Here is a 16,437-nt window from a genome sequence, read left to right as displayed (position 1 = left end):
ACTCAAGTGACTTAGCAGCAGCAGCAAACTGGAGAGTTCGTCTTTCAGTATCATATCTTTTTGCCTTCTCATGCTGTTCATGGGGTTCTCAAGGCAAAATACTGAAGTGATTTGCCATTCTCTTCTCCAGTGGACCATGTTTGGTCAGAGCTCTCCACCATGACCCATCCTTCTTGAGTGGCTCTCCATCACATGGCTCATTGTTTCACTGAGTTAGACAAGGTTATGGTCCATGTGATCGGTTTGATTAGTTTTCTGTGATTGTAGTTTTCATTCGGTGTAGGTAAGGAATTCCAGTTGAGCTATTTCAAATCCTAGAAAATGATGCTATTAATGTGCTACACACAATATGCCAGCAAATTTGGAAAACTTAGTAGTGGCCACAGGACTGGAAAAGGTCAGTTTTCATTCCAATCTCAAAGAAAGGCAATGCCAAGGAAAGTTAAAGCTACTGTGCAATTGCCCTCATTTCATATGCTAGCAATGTAAAGCTCAAAATCCCTTAAAATAGGCTTCAGCACTATGTGAACTGCTATCTTCTAGATGTACAAGTTGGATGTAGAAGTTGCAGAGGAATTAGAAATCAAATTGCCAACATCTGTTGGATCATAGATAAAGCAAGAGTTCCAATAAAACATCTACTTCTGCTTCATTGACTATGCTAAGCCCTTTGATTGTGTGGAACACACACACACACACACACACACACACACACACACACACACAAACTGTTTTTCACACAGAGATGGGAATATCAGCCCGCCTTACCTGCCTCCTGAGAAACGTGTTTTGGGGGCAAGAAGCAACAATTAGAGCTGGATATGGAAAAATTAATTGGTTCCAAATTGGGAAAGGAGCACATCAAAGTGGCATGTTGTCACCCTGATTATTTAAATTCTATGCAGAGTACAAAATGTGCAATACCAGGCTAGATGGAATCAAGATTACCAGGAGAACTATTAATAACCTCAGATATGCAGATAACACCACCCAAATGGCAGAAAGTGAAGAGGAACTAAAGAGCCTCTTGATGAAAGTGAAAGAGGAGAGTGAAAAAGCTAGCTTAAAACTCAACATTCAGAAAACTAAGATCATTGTATCCAGTCGCATAATTTCATGGCAAATAGATGGGGAAAGAGTGGAAATAGTGGCTGACTTTATTTTTCTGGGCTCCAAGATTGCTGCAGATGGTGATTGCAGCCATGAAATTAAAAGACATTTGCTCCTTGGAAGAAAAGTTATGACCAACCTAGACAACATATTAAAAAGCAGAGACATTTCTTTGCCGACAAAGGTCCACACAGTCAAAGCTATGTTTTTTCCAATAGTCATGTATGGATTTGAGAGCTGCAACATAAAGAGGGCTGAGTGCCAAATAATTCATTCTTTTGAGTTGTGGTGCTAGAGAAGACTCTAAAGAGTCCCTTGAATAGCATGTAGTTGAAACCAGTCAATCCTAAAGGATATCAACCCTGAATATTCATCGGAAGGAAAGTTGCTGAATCTCTAATACTTTGGCCATGTGATGAAAAGTGCTGACTCATTGAAGAAGACCCTGACCCTGGGAAGGATTAAGAACATTAGGAGAAGGGGATGACAGAGAATGTTATGGTTGGATGACATCATAGACACAATGTGCATGAGTTTGAGCAAACTGTGGGAGATAGTGAAAGACAGGGAAGGCTGGTGTGCTGCAGTCTATGGGAGTCACAAGGAGTCAGATAAGACAGAGTGACAAAACAATAATCATTAAATAAAATACCTTAACAACAATGTCCAGTCATGTTTGGCCAGATATCTGGGTTCTGTTTCTTGGCAAGCTGACACAATAAAGTCACTATGACACAGGGCCAGAAAGAAAAAAAAAAAAAAAATAGAGAGAGACTAGTTTTTAATCTATAATTATTTATATTTCTCTGGATCAATTTACAAACCTTTCCTCTAAATCATTTGATCCCTGTGTATATTTCTATTTCTCGTTTGTAGTGTCCTCTGAGGAGGGGGGCCGGAGGGGTGGGGGAAGAATGAAAAAAGCACTTCCTTTGAAATCTAGTCTCCCCCTGAAACTCAGTGCTCCATTTCATTATCTATGTTGAGAGTTTTTAAAAAAGAAAAGTGAAAAATATGATCTCCACACAAAATATGGAACAGACAACTTTTCTATATCACAAATTGTTCTGTTCATGTATTTATTGCCTTCTATTAAAACTCATATACAGTGTTATATATTGTTACTGGGATTTTTCATACATCTTCATCATTCATTCATTAAATGTTTTTACCTATCAAGTGTCAAGCTTTGGAAAAATAAAGATAAATAAGGCAAACTTTATTCCTTCAAAGAACTGACATTCAAGTGAGGGATAAAGAAAAAGACAAACGCTATACTACAACATGCTACTGCAGTGCGACAATATTTGAAGTACAGAGAAAAGGAGCATCTACAGCAGCTTACGGCATTCTTAAAGGTGTTACTTACACTAGCAGAGGTTACAGAAATGGCTAGAAGTATTCAAAGAGTAAGATATCACATAGTCCTAGAGATTGAATTTTCAGAGGAACTGTAGACCTTCAGTGACAAAAACATAGGGAAGTGATCTATTTAAACAAGTGCCTAGTACATAGAGAGCCATTATTGGATAAATGAAAGTGGTTCATGTCATAAGCTACTTCACAAAGTAATATCTGATAGATGCACTGAATGCCATTCATAAAAAAAAAATAAAATAAAATCCTTTGAACAGACTGGAAGAGAATGTCAATCACAGAAAGTATGTATTGGATTAGGGTAGTTTTTCATTTTAAAAGTGATTTCTGTACTTTTGATGATTTACAGCATTCAGTCAAAAGAACCACAGGAACTTTGTCAGGTTTATTTGTTTTTTTTTTTTTTTTGTCAGGTTTAGAAGAAAATAATGATTAACAAATTTACTGCTATATGATCTCAGAAGTTGTAATATTATATTATTTTTATAACTGCAGATCTCACTGTGATCTTGATAATATTTGACTCTTGGCTGCTCACATGACACGAGGATTGCATTCACTGTTGTCCTAGTGTAAATTTAGCTAACATTTAGTTACATGGGTGAAGTTTATTTTGACAAAAGTATTTTCACGAATTTTAAATGAATAAATTAACAACTTTGCAATTTTTATGTCATTATTGTACTGTTATATTATTTTTAATACTGTTATATTCTATTTATCCTTGTAAATACTATTTTGAAGTAATTTTATACTTAGATAAATGCTGCAGAATTAGAACAGAAAATTCGTATATATTCTCCACACAGTTTCCACCAGTGTTAATGTTTTCCATAATCATGGTACACTTAAAAAAACCCAGCATGTTAACATGAAGGGTGTCATCCTGTAGATGCTTCCTTAACTTTGCTTTTTTTTTTTTTAGCTTTGTTTTTATTTTTTAATTTAAATTTATTTCTTTGAGTTGGAGGCTAATTACTTTACAATATTGTATTGGTCTTGCCATACATCAACATGAATCTGCCACAGGTGTACACGTGTTTCCCATCCTGAACCCCCTTTCCACTTCCCTCCCCGTACTATCCCTCTTGTTCATCCCAGTGCACCAGCCCCAAGCATCCTGTATCCTGTATTGAACCTGGACTGGCAATTTGTTTCTTATATGATATTTTAAATTTTTAATTGGAGGATAATTCCTTTACAATATTGTGGTGGTTTCTGCCATTCATCAACATGAATCAGCCAAGGCTGATTCATACACATGTCCCCTGCCTCTTAAATCTCCCTCCCTCTACCCTCCCTATCCTATCCCTCCAAGTTGTCACAGACCACCAACATTGAGTTCCCTACATTATACAATAAATTCCCACTGGCTATTTTATATATGGTAATGTACATATTTTAATACTACCCTCTCAAGTCATCCCTCCCCCACTGTGACCAAAAGTCTGTTCCTTATGTCTGTGTCTCATTTGCTTCCCTGCAAGTAGGATCATCAGTACCGTTTTTATAGACATCATATATATGCATTGATACATGATGTTGATATTTTTCTTTCTGAATTACTTCACTCAGTATAATAGGCCTTAGGTTCATCTACCTCATCAGAATTCACTCACATGTGCTCTTTTTTATACCTGAGTAATATTCCATTGCACATATGTACCACTTTTTTATCCATTCATCTGTCAGTGGACATCTAGATTGCTTCCAAATTTAGCTATTGTAAATAGCACTGCAATTAACATTGGGGTTCATGTGGTTTTTTCAATTATGGTTTCTTGGTTGTATATGCCCAGTAGTGGCATTGCTGGATGATATGTTAGCTTTACTACTAGTTTATTGAGGAATCTCTATACTGTTCTCCAAAGTGGCTGTATCAATTTGCATTCCACCAGTGAAGCAAGAGGGTTCCCTTTTCTCCACACCCTCCCCAGCATTTATTGTATGCATACTGCTTAATGATGTCCATTATGATTGTTGTGAGATGATAACTCATTTTAGTTTTGATTTGTAGTTTTGATCTAATAATGGGTGGTGTTAAACATCTTTTCCTGTATATATTAGTCATCTGTATGTCTTCTTTGGAGAAACGTCTCTTTAGGTCTTCTACCCACTTGTTGATTCGGTTGTTTATTTTTCTGGCATTGAACTGCATGAGCTACTTGTAAATTTTAGAGATAAATCCTTTGTCACTTGTTTCAATTGTTATTTTGTCCCATTCTGAGTGTTATCTTTTCATTTTGATTATAGTCTATTTTGCTGTGTAAAAACTTTAAAGTTTAATTAGATCTCATGTGTTTATTTTTGTTTTTATTTCTATTACTCTAGGATGTGGGTCACAGAGAATCTTGCTGTGATTTATGTCAAAGAGAGTTCTGACTATGTTTTCTTCTAAGATTTATAAAGCTTCTGGTCTTATATTTAGGTCTTTAACCCACTTTGAGTTTATATTTGTGTATGGTGTTAGGAAATGTTCTAATTTCATTTTTTTACATGTAGTTGTCCAGTTTTCCCAGCATCACTTACTGAAGAGACTGTTATTTTTCCACAGTATATTTTCCCCTCCTTTGTAAATGATAAGGTGCCCATAGGTGTGTTGATTTATCTTCAAGCTTTCTCTCTTGTTCTATTTGTTTTGATGTCTGTTTTTGTCCCAGTATCGTATTGTCTTAACGACTGTAAGACAGTTCAAAAGCATCCGTTCTTTGGCACTCAGACTTTTTTATAGTCCAACTCTCACATCCATACATGACTACTGGAAGAACCATAGCTTTCATTAGAAGGACATTTGATGGCAAAGTAATGTCTCTGTTTTTTAATATGTTGCCTAGGTTGGTCATAACTTTTCTTACAAGGAGCAAGTGTCTTTTAATTTCATGGCTGCAGTCACCATCTGCAGTGGTTATGAAGCCCAGAAAAATAAAGTCTGTTATTGTTTCCAATGTTTCCCCATCTATTTGCCATGTGTAATGGGACTGGATGCCATGATTTTAGTTTTCTGAATGTTGAGCTTTAAGCCAACATTTTCACTATCCTCTTTCACTTTCATTAAGAGGTTCTTCAGTTCTTCTTTGCTTTCTACCATAAGGGTGGTGTCATCTTTATATCTGAAGTTGTGCATATTTCTCTTGACAATCTTGATTCCAGCTTGTGCTTCATCCAGCGCAGCATTTCTTGTGAAGATGTACTCTGCATATAAGTTAAATAAGCAGGGTGACAATATATAGCCTTGACATACTCCTTTCCCGATTTGGAACCAGTCTGCTTTTCCATATCCAGTTCTAACTGTTGCTTCTTGACCTGCATACAAATTTCTCAAGAGGACAGATAAGGTAGTCTGGTATTCCCATCTCTTTAAGAATTTTCCACAGTTTCTTGCAATCCACATAGTCAAACACTTTGGTATAGTAAATAAGGCAGTAGATGTTTTCTGAAACTCTTGCTTTTTCGATGATCCAATGGATGTTGGCAATTTGATCTCTAGTTCCTCTGCCTTTTCTAAATGTAGCTTGAACATCTGGAAGTTCATGGTTCACATACTGTTGAAGCCTGTCTTGGAGAATTTTGAGCATTACCTTGGTAGCACGTGAGATGAGTGCATTTGCGTGGTACTTTGAACATTTTTTGGCATTGCCTTTCTTTAGGATTGGAATGAAAATGACATTTTTCAGTCTTGTGGCCACTGCTGAATTTTCCAAATTTGCTGGCATATTGAGTGCAGCACTTTCACAGCATCATCTTTTAGGATTCAAAATAGCTCAACTGGATTTCCATCATCTCCACTAGCTTTGTTCCTAGTCATGCTTCCTTAAGCACACGTGGCTTTGCATTCCAGTATGTGTGTTTCTAGGTGAGTGATCACACCATCGTAATTATCTGGGTCATGAAGATCTTTTTTGTACAGTTCTTCTGTGTATTCTTGCAACCTTTTCTTAGTATCTTCTGCTTCTGTTAGGTCCATACCATTTCTGTCCTTTATTGTGATTATCTTTGCATGAAATATTCCTTTGGTATCTCTAATTTTCTTGAAGAGATTGCTAGTCTCTCCCATTCTACGTTTTCCTCTATTTCTTTTCATTGATCACTGAGCAAGGCTTTCTTATCTCTTTGTGCTATTCTTTAGAATTCTGAGTTCAAATGGGTGTATCTTTTTCTCCTTTACCTTTCACATCTTTTATTTTCTCAGCTATTTTTAAGGCCTCCTCAGACAACATTTTTGCAGCTCTTTTTCTTGGGGATGGTCTTGGCCACTGCCTTCTGTACCATATCATGAACCTCTATCCATAGTTCTTCAGGCATTCTGTCTAGCAGATCTAATCCCTTGAAGCTATCTGTCCCTTCATTGCATAATCATAAGGGATTTTATTTAGGTCATACTTAACTGGTCTAGTGATTTTCTCTACTTTCTTCAACTTATGTCTAAATTTGACAATAAAGATTTCATTATCTGAGCCATAGCTTCTGGTCTTGTTTTTGCTGACTGTATAGAGCTTCTCCATTTTTGGCTGCAAATAATACAATCAATCTGATTTTGGTATTGACCATCTGGTGATGTCCATGTGTATAGTCCTCTTGGATTGTTGGAAGAGGGTGTTTGGTATGATCAGTGTGTTCTCTTGGGAAAACTCTGTTAGCCTTTGACCTGATTCATTTTTTATTCCAAGGCTAAATTTGCCTATTGCTCCAGGTATCTCTTGTTTTCCTACGTTTGCATTCCTGTCCCCTATAGTGAAAAGGACATCTTTTTGGGGTGTTAATTTTAGAAGGTCTTGTAGGTGTTCATAGAACCATTCAACTTCAGCTTTTTCAGCATTACTGGTGGGGTTATAGACTTGGATTACTGTGATATTGAATGCTTTGCCTTGGAAATGAGCAGAGTTCATTCTGTCATTTTTGAGAATGCATCCAAGTACTGCATTTTGGACTCTTTTGTTGACTATGATGGCTTCCCCATTTCTTCTAAGGGATTCTTGCCCACAGTAGTAGATATAGCGGTCATATGAATTAAATTCACCCATTCCAGTCCATAAGTTCATTGATTCCTAAAATGTGAGTGTTCACTCTTGCCATCACCTGTTTGACCACTTCCAGAATGCCTTGATTCATGGAACTAACATTCCAGGTTCCTATGCAATATTGCTCTTTACAGCATCAGACTTTACTTCCATCACCAGTCACATCTGTAACTGGGTGTTGTTTTTGCTTTGTCTCTGTCTCTTCATTCTTTCTGGATTTATTTATCCAGTCTCCTCCAGTAGCATATCGGGCACCTACCAACCTGGGGAGTTCATCTTTCAGCGTCCTATCTTTTTGCTTTTTCATAGTGTTCATGTGGTTGATGGGTGGGGCTATGTTTCCTTTCTATTATTTGACCTCTGCCCAAACTATGGTAGAGATAATGGAAATAATGGTGACTTCCTTCAAAAGGTCCAGTGCAGGCACTGCTGTGCTCAGTGCCTCCAACCCTGCAGCAGGCCACCACCTACCCACGCCTCACCAGAGACTCCTGGACACTCAGAAGAAAGTCTGGGTCACTCTCTTGTGGGACTGGGTCAGTCTCTTGTGGCACATCTGGGTCAGTATCTTGCTTTGGATAGTATAGTCATTTTCACAATGTTGATTCTTTCAATCCAAGAATATGGTATATCTCACCATCTGTTCATGTCATTTTTAATTTCTTTCATCAGTCTCTTATAGTTTTTTGCATACATGTCTTTTGTCTCTTCAGGTAAATTTATTCCTCAGTATTTTATTCTTTTTGTGGCAATTGTGAATGAGATTGTTTTTTTAATTTCTCTTTCTGATTTTTCCTTGTTAGTGTATAAACGGCAAGGGATTTCTGTGTATTAATTTCATATTCTGTGACTTTACTATATTCGTTGATTAACACTAGTAATTTTCTGGTGGTATTTTTAAGTTTTTTTTTTTTTATATAAAGAATCATATCATCTGCAAATAGTGAGAGCTTTACTTGTTTTCCAGCCTGGATTCCTTGTATTTCTTTTTCTTCTCTGATTGCTGGGGCTAGGACTTTCAAAACTGTACCAAATTTGATAGGAGTGGGTACCCTTGTCTTGTTCCTGTCTTTAGAGGAAATGTTTTCAATTTTTCATCATTGAGAATAACATTTGCTGTGATTTTGTCATATAGCCTTTATTATGTGTAAACATGTTTCTTCTATGTCTGCTTTCTGGAGGGTTTTTATTATAAATGGGTGTTGAATTTTGTCAAAAGCTTTCTCTGCAAATATTGAGATGATCATATGGTTTTTACCTTTCAATTTATTACTATGGTGTAACACTTTGATTGATTTGCTTATATTGAAGAATCCTTGCATCCCTGGGATAAAGCCCACTTGATCATGATGTATGATCTTTTTAATGTGTTGTTGGATTCTGTTTGCTAGAATTTTGTTGAAGATTTTTGAATCTGTGTTCATCAGTGATATTGGCCTGTGATTTTCTTTTCTTGTGGCTCTTTTGCCTGGTTTTGTTATCAGGGTGATGGTGGCCTTATAGAATGAGTTTTGGAATTTCTGTTCCGAAATTTTCTGAAACTGTACTGTTATATTCCTAATTGACACACTTTGTCTTTCATGCATGGGATTCATTGAAAGTATAAAATAATCAAAGTTATACATATTGCAATGGATATGTCATATACATTTAACAATTTTAAAATATATATAATTATAAAAGTTACTATCTGCTTCTCTTTCTAGTAGTAATAAATCAAAATCTAATAAGTTGATAAAATGAGATTTTACTTCTACTAAAAAATATGCTATTTTGAGGATTCATACAAGCAACCAAAATTAAAGAGTATTTTTAAACTCTAGACTTTATTGATTTTATTAGACTGGTGATTATTTTGCATTTATTTCTTACTGCATTGTTAATTTTTAAATTGGGGTCAAATACACATTCAGTGAAATGAGTATGTCTTAGGTGCACTACTTGTTTAACTTTGGTGTTTGTGTGCACCCATGTAACCATATGGACATATCAAATATGTGGGCATATAAAATATGGTCATCATCCTAGAGGTTTTCCTTCTAAACCTTCCTCTCACTCTTTATCTCCAACAGGAAACCAGTGCTCTGGTTTCTAACTCCATAAGTTTATTTCACTTGGTTTGATCCTCCTAAAAACAGAATTCATATAACCCTATTTTTTCTGGCTTTTTTACAAACGGAATATAATGATTTTGAGATTCATCTCCTTTATTGTGAAGCTTAGTACTGAATTCTTTCTATATTATTGACCTGTATTCCACTGATTATACCAAATTTGTCTGCTAATTATCCTGTTGACAAGTTTGTTAGTTATCCCATTGGGTTGTTTGGTTTGGTCTGTTAAAACTTATATGGATATTGTTATATCTTAATTTCCAAAGTAATTTTCATGTCTTATGTGTGAATAGTTAAGAATGGAACTGGATAAAAAGATGCATGTGTATTTAATTTTATAAATCTGTATAATACTTTTCCAACATACTTGTATGATTTCACTGCCTTCTGGCAAAGGATAAAAGTTCCAGCAGTTCTGCATTCTCACTAGCAGTCGATTTTGCCAATGATTTTACTATTAGCCCTTTAGGGAATTGTCAAGTTTAATTTCACAAATAATTTCCCATACAACTAATGCTACTGAACAATATTTATTTTTTAAATGATGCCTGTAAAGATGTATGTGCTGTGCTTACTCACTCAGTCCTGTCCAACTCTTTGCAACCCCACAGACTGTAGCACTCCAGGCTCCTCTGTCCATGGGGATTCTCCAGGCAAAAATACTGGAGTGAGTTACCATGCCATCCTTTGGGGGATGGCAACCCCCCAAAGGATTCCCAGGGATTCCCAACCCAGGGATTGAACCCAGGTCTCCTGCATTACAGGTGGATTCTTTACCATCTGAGCCACCAGACATATGAGTTTAACTTTGATGAAGCCTAAGTAACATTCTTTTTTTCTCTTATGGAGAGCACCTTATTTCTTCTCATATAGAGTATATAGAAATATTGCTTACTCTAATGTTGCAGATATATTATTTTATGTTTCTTAATGCTGGGCTAATTTTTGTGCTTGATATGAATGTTTAAGTTATTTTCCCCCATATTCATTCAGTAATTTTCACACCATCTGCTGAAAATACTTTACATTGTCTATTAAATTGTCTTGTGACTTTGTAGAAAGTTAACTTGTGCTTTATATATAAATTTACTTCCAATACTATATTCTGTTTTACTGATTGTTATTTTGTTTTTCTACCAGCTCTACACTGTTCTGAATTCCTTTAGTTTCATAATAAACTGGCCATAGTAGTGTAGTGACTCCAAATTTCTACTTTATTAAGAGATATATACTTAATGTCGACTACTGTATTACTTTATTGTATTACTGTAGCCAATGGGGTCACAACCCTGCTTATTTAACTTATATGCAGACAAAATGTGAAATGCTGGGCTGGATGAAGCTCTAGCTAGAGTCAAGATTGCATCAAAAAAAAAAAAAAAAAAAAAAACCTCAGATATGCAGATGATACCACTATTATGAGAGAAAGTGAAGAGGAACTAAAGAAACTCTTGATGAGGGTGAAAGATAAGAGTGAAAAAGCAGGCTTAAAGCTCAGCATTCAACAAACTAAGATAATGTCATGTGGAAATACCACTTTATGGTGAATAGAAGGGGAAAGCAAGAAGGAGTGACAGAGTTTATTTTGTTGGTCTACAAAAACACTGTGGATGTTGACTGCAAACATGAAATTAAAAGACGTTTGCTCCTTGGAAGGAAAGCTATGGTAAAACTAGACAGCGTATTAGAAAGCAGAGCTATCACTTTGCCAGCAAAACTCCAGAGTTAAAACTATGGATTTTCCCGTAGTAATGTACGGATATGAGAGGTGAAAAATAAAGAAGGATATTATTGCTGTTTAGTGGCTCAGTCGTGTCCAAATCTTTGCAAACCCATGGACTGCAGTATGCCAGGCTTTCCTGTCCACTATCTCTCGAAGCTTTATCAAACGAATGTCCATTGAGTTGGTGATGCCATGCAAACATCTCATCCTCTGTCATCCCATTCAATCTTTCCCAGCATCAGAGTCTTTTCTAATGAGTTGGGACTTCATATCAGGTGGCCAAAGTATTGGAGATTGAGCATCAGTCCTTTCTATGAATATTCAGGACTGATTTCCTTTAGGATTAACTGGTTTGATCTCCTTTCAGTCCAAGTGACTCTCATAAGTTTTCTCCAAGACCACTGTTCAAAAGCATCAATTCTTTGGTACTCACCCTTCTTCATAGTCCAACTCTCACAGCCATACGTGACTACTGGAAAAAAAAGCATAGCTTTGACTACATGGACTTAGGTTGGAAAATTAATGTCTCGACTTTTTAATATGGTATCTAGGTTTCTCATAGCTTTTCTTCCAAGGAGCAAGCATCTTTTAATTTCATGGCTTCAGTCACATTCTGCAGTGATTTTGGAGACAAAGTGAAGTCTTTGCCATGAAATGATGGGACAGGATGCCATGATCTTTTTTGAGCTGAGTTTTAAGCCAGCTTTTTCACTCTCTTCTTTCAATTTCTTCATGAGGCTCTTTAGTTCTTCACTTTCTGCCATAAAGGTATTGTCCTCTGCATATCTGAGGTGATTTGGCCATAATGTGGGTGTTATCTGCATATCTGAGGTTATTGATATTTTTCCTGGCAAACTTGATTCCAGCTTGTGCTTCATCCAGCCAGCATTTCACATGATGTACACTGCATATAAGTTTAAAAAGCAGAGTGATAATACCCAGCCTTGACTTACTCCTTTCCCAGTTTGGAACTAGTCAATTGTCTCATGTCCAGTTCTACTGTTGCTTCTTGACCTGTTTACAGGTTTCTCAGGAGGTAGGTAAGCTGTTCTGGTATTCCCATCTTTTTAAGGTTTTTCCACAGTTTGTTGTGATTCAACCAGCAAAATCTTTAGTGCAGTCAATGAAGCAGAAGTACATGCTTTTCTGGAATTCTCTTGCTTTTTCTATGATCTAATGGGTATTACTAATTTGATCTCTGGTTCCTCTGCCTTTTCTAAATCCAGCTTGAACATCTGGAAGTTCTCAGTTCATGTACTATTGAAACTTACCTTGGAGAATTATGAGCAGTATTTTGTTAGTGTGTGAGATGAGTGCAGTACAGTAGTTTGAACAATCTTTGGCATTTTTATTTGGCATCCTTTTCATTGGAATTTTCTAGTCCTAACCATTTCCAGTTCTGTGGCTACTGCTGAGTTTTCCAAATTTGCTGACATATTGAGTGTAGCACTTCCACAGCATCATCTTTTAGGATTTGAAATAGCTCAACTGGAATTCCATCACCTCTACTAGCTTTGTTTGTAGTGATGCATCCTAAGGCCCACTTGACTTTGCACTCCAGAATGTCTGGCTCTAGGTGAGTGATCACACCATCATTGTTGTCTGGATCACCAAAATCTCTTGTGTATAGTTTTTCTATGTATCCTCACTACCTTTTCTTAATACCTTATACTTCTGTTAGGTCCACAGCATTTCTGTCCTTTGGTGTGCCCATCTTTGTAGGAAATGGTCCCTTGGTATCTCTAACTTTCTTGAAGATATCTCTAGTCTTTCCCATTCTGTTGTGTTCTTCTATTTCTTTGCATTGATCACTTAGGAAGGCTGTATTATCTCTCATTGCTAGTCTTTGGAACTCTCCATTCAGATGGGTATATCTTTCCTTTTCTCCTTTGCCATTCCCCTCTTTTCTCATCTGTTTGTAAGACCTTCACAGACAATCATTTTGCCTTTCTGGCATTTCTTTTTTGGGGGGAATGGTCTTGATCACTGTCTCCTATACAATGTTATGAACCTCCATCCATAGTTCTTCAGGCACTCTGTCTATCAAATCTAATCCCTTGTAACTTTCACTATGTAATTGTATGGGATTCGATTTAGGTCATGCCTGAGTGGCCTAGTGGCTTTCCCTACTTTCTTCAATTTTATTGTGAATTTTACAAAAATGAATTCATGATGTGAGCCATAGTCAACTCCCAGTCTTGTTTTTGCTTACTGTGTAGAGCTTCTCCATCTTCAGCTGCAAGAATATAATCAATCTGCTTTCAGTATTGACCTTCTGGTAATGTCAATGTGTAGAGTCGTCCCTTGCATCCTTGGAAGAGGGTGTTTGCTATGACCAGTATGTTTTCTTGGTGAAACTCTGTTAGCATTTGTCCTTAATCATTTTTTACTCCAAGGCCAAACCTCATACTTGCCAGAGATGCTCAGAGGATGCAAACCAAACCCTGTGGGCACCAGGACCCAGAATTAGAGCAGTGACCCCCACAAGAGACTGAGCCAGATCTGCATTTAAGTGTTTTAGTGTCTCCTGTGGAGGCACAGGTCTGCAGTGTCCTCCTGTGGGAACAGGGGCTCTGGCTGGAGCAGACCTGGGAGGTGTGGTCTGTGGTACAAGTCTTCTTGGAGGAAATTTCCACTAACCCCACCATAGAGCCACCAAGCAGACAGTCCACACACTGGAGAAAAATTATACCAAAGGAGTTTCTGCACTTTTGCAGAAGTTCTAGAGCCCACAACAGATTTCCCAGCCTGGGGACCCAGCAAAGGGACTGAGAATCCCCAGGAAATTTAACTTTGAAGGCCAGTGGGATTTGATTACAAAACTTCCACAGGACTGGGGAAATAAACTCTTGGTGGGCACAAACAAGACTTTGTGTGCACCAGAACCCAGGAGAAAGGAGCACTGATCCCACAAGAGACTGAGCCAGGCTTGCCTGTGAGTGTCCAGGAGTCTCTGGTGGAGGCATGGGTCAACAGTCAGGGACACTGAATACAACAGTCCTGGGAGCATAAATTCTTTTGAAAGAGATCACCATTACTGCCATTATCCCTACCATAGTTTGACCTCAGGCCAAACTACAGGGAGAGAACAGAGTCCCACCCATTAGCAGAAAATTGGATTAAATATTGGATTAAATATTTACTAAGCATGGCCCAGAGAGAGACCCAGTTTTCTCCATATCCAGCCTGTACCATCAAGAAGCTTCCACAAGGATCTTATCTTCACCCATTGGAGGGCAAACAGAATGAAAACCACAATCACAGAAAACCAACCAAAGAAGACTAAGCACCAAAGAACTGATGCATTTGAATTGTGGTGCTGGAGAAGACTCTTGAGAGTCTCTTGGACTGTCAGGAGATCAAACCACTTAGTTGTACAGAAATCAAACCTGAGTATTCATTGGAAAGACTGATGCTGAAGCTGAAGCGCCAATACTTTGGCCACCGGATGCAAAGAACAGACTCAATGGGAATAAAACCTTGATGCTGGGAAGGACTGAAGGAAAAGATCACATCACCAACTCAATGGACATGAATTTGAGCAAACTCCAGGAAATACTGAAGGACAGAGAAGTCTGGCATACTGCAGTCCTTGGAGTCGCAAGGAGTCAGACATGATTTAGTGACTTAACAACAACAAATACTATTAAGAATGGTATTTCAATATTTCTTGGGAAAGCAAACTATTATAGATGAGAATTTAACACTTTCTTAATACTTGATGGACAAGGAAATGGCAACCCACTCCAGTGTTCTTGCTTGGAGAATCCCAGGGACGGGGGAGCCTGGTGGGCTGCTGTCTATGGGGTCACACAGAGTCGGACACGACTGAAGTGACTTAGTAGTAGTAGTAGTAACACTTGATATTGCAGTATGATTTGGGAAGCAAATATTTAAAATGTCATTGGTAAAGTTTTATGTGACCAAAAGTAGGCATTGAATTACCTCTACCAAAACATATTCAATCTCTGACTTTGAGGACAATGATGCATCTCCTAGAGTACTGAACATATTATGTGTGCAATATTAGGGATTTAAAATATTAAGTAGTTTGACTCAGCTTTTCAAAAATTATGGTTCAAAACTTGGGAAAAAGTTCTAACATCTCCAAATAACACGCCTTTGACCATATGAAAGCACAAGGATTTTGATTACACATTTATATTTTCAAGAAAACAAAGTAGAAGGCAAAAGGAAATTTTCATTTTAGATATATGGAGAAACTAAAATGTTAATATAATTCAGATTAGGATCAACATTATTTCAAGTTGTATTTATGACATAATTTCATAATCAAAGTGAATTTGGTTATTTATTTACAAGAAGTTCTCCTTTGATTTTCTTGCATTTAATTGTAAAATGTTTAGAGTTTTATTGTTGTCTTTTCAAATTTCTGCTTATTTATATATTTATCATGGACACAAATTTATTACAATTTTTGTAGAAAATTTTGTAACATATGACATTTAAATCATTATAGATGATCATATTAACCTCATTTGGCTATTTCACTTGTATGTAAATGATTTGAATTTCTAGCCAGACAAAATAAGTGTTTTGTGTTGTAAAGCTTTCCTTTCTTACATGTCTTCTGGGAAGTATCAATGTTGTGACTCAGATTCATTTCCAAGAAGCAAAGTAAGATTACCTTGACAAGTGAGATGTCTTTTCATAATTTTGGAGTCTATTAATATATCTAAGCCAAATATCTTAAATTGCCTGACAAAACTGGCAGACACTTCCTGACATTTTATATGAATTATAACTATAAATTAGGATATTCTAATTTATTATATATAATGAGTAAGCAAAGGAATCTAATAAATGTCACATCAGATGAATGTTTGAAGTCATTCATCAACAATGTAGAAAGAAAACATGGAAAAGGTTGCAAATATCATTAACTTCTTCCACTGAAACTATTAATAGTTCTTCTGATTTTCAACTGCTATATTTTATTTTTACAATTTAAACATTGATAGTATTTTTTAATTATTTTAATTGGAGGCTAATTACTTTACAATATTGTATTGGTTTTGCTTTAATGAACATGAAATTTGTAGCTTGCTTTTAAGTGAAATGTCTGGTAGAATGA

The sequence above is a fragment of the Bos taurus genome, chromosome 9 (genome assembly GCF_002263795.3).
Source record: "Bos taurus isolate L1 Dominette 01449 registration number 42190680 breed Hereford chromosome 9, ARS-UCD2.0, whole genome shotgun sequence".
Taxonomy (NCBI): domain Eukaryota; kingdom Metazoa; phylum Chordata; class Mammalia; order Artiodactyla; family Bovidae; genus Bos; species Bos taurus.
Note: the sequence above shows the minus strand (reverse complement) of the source record.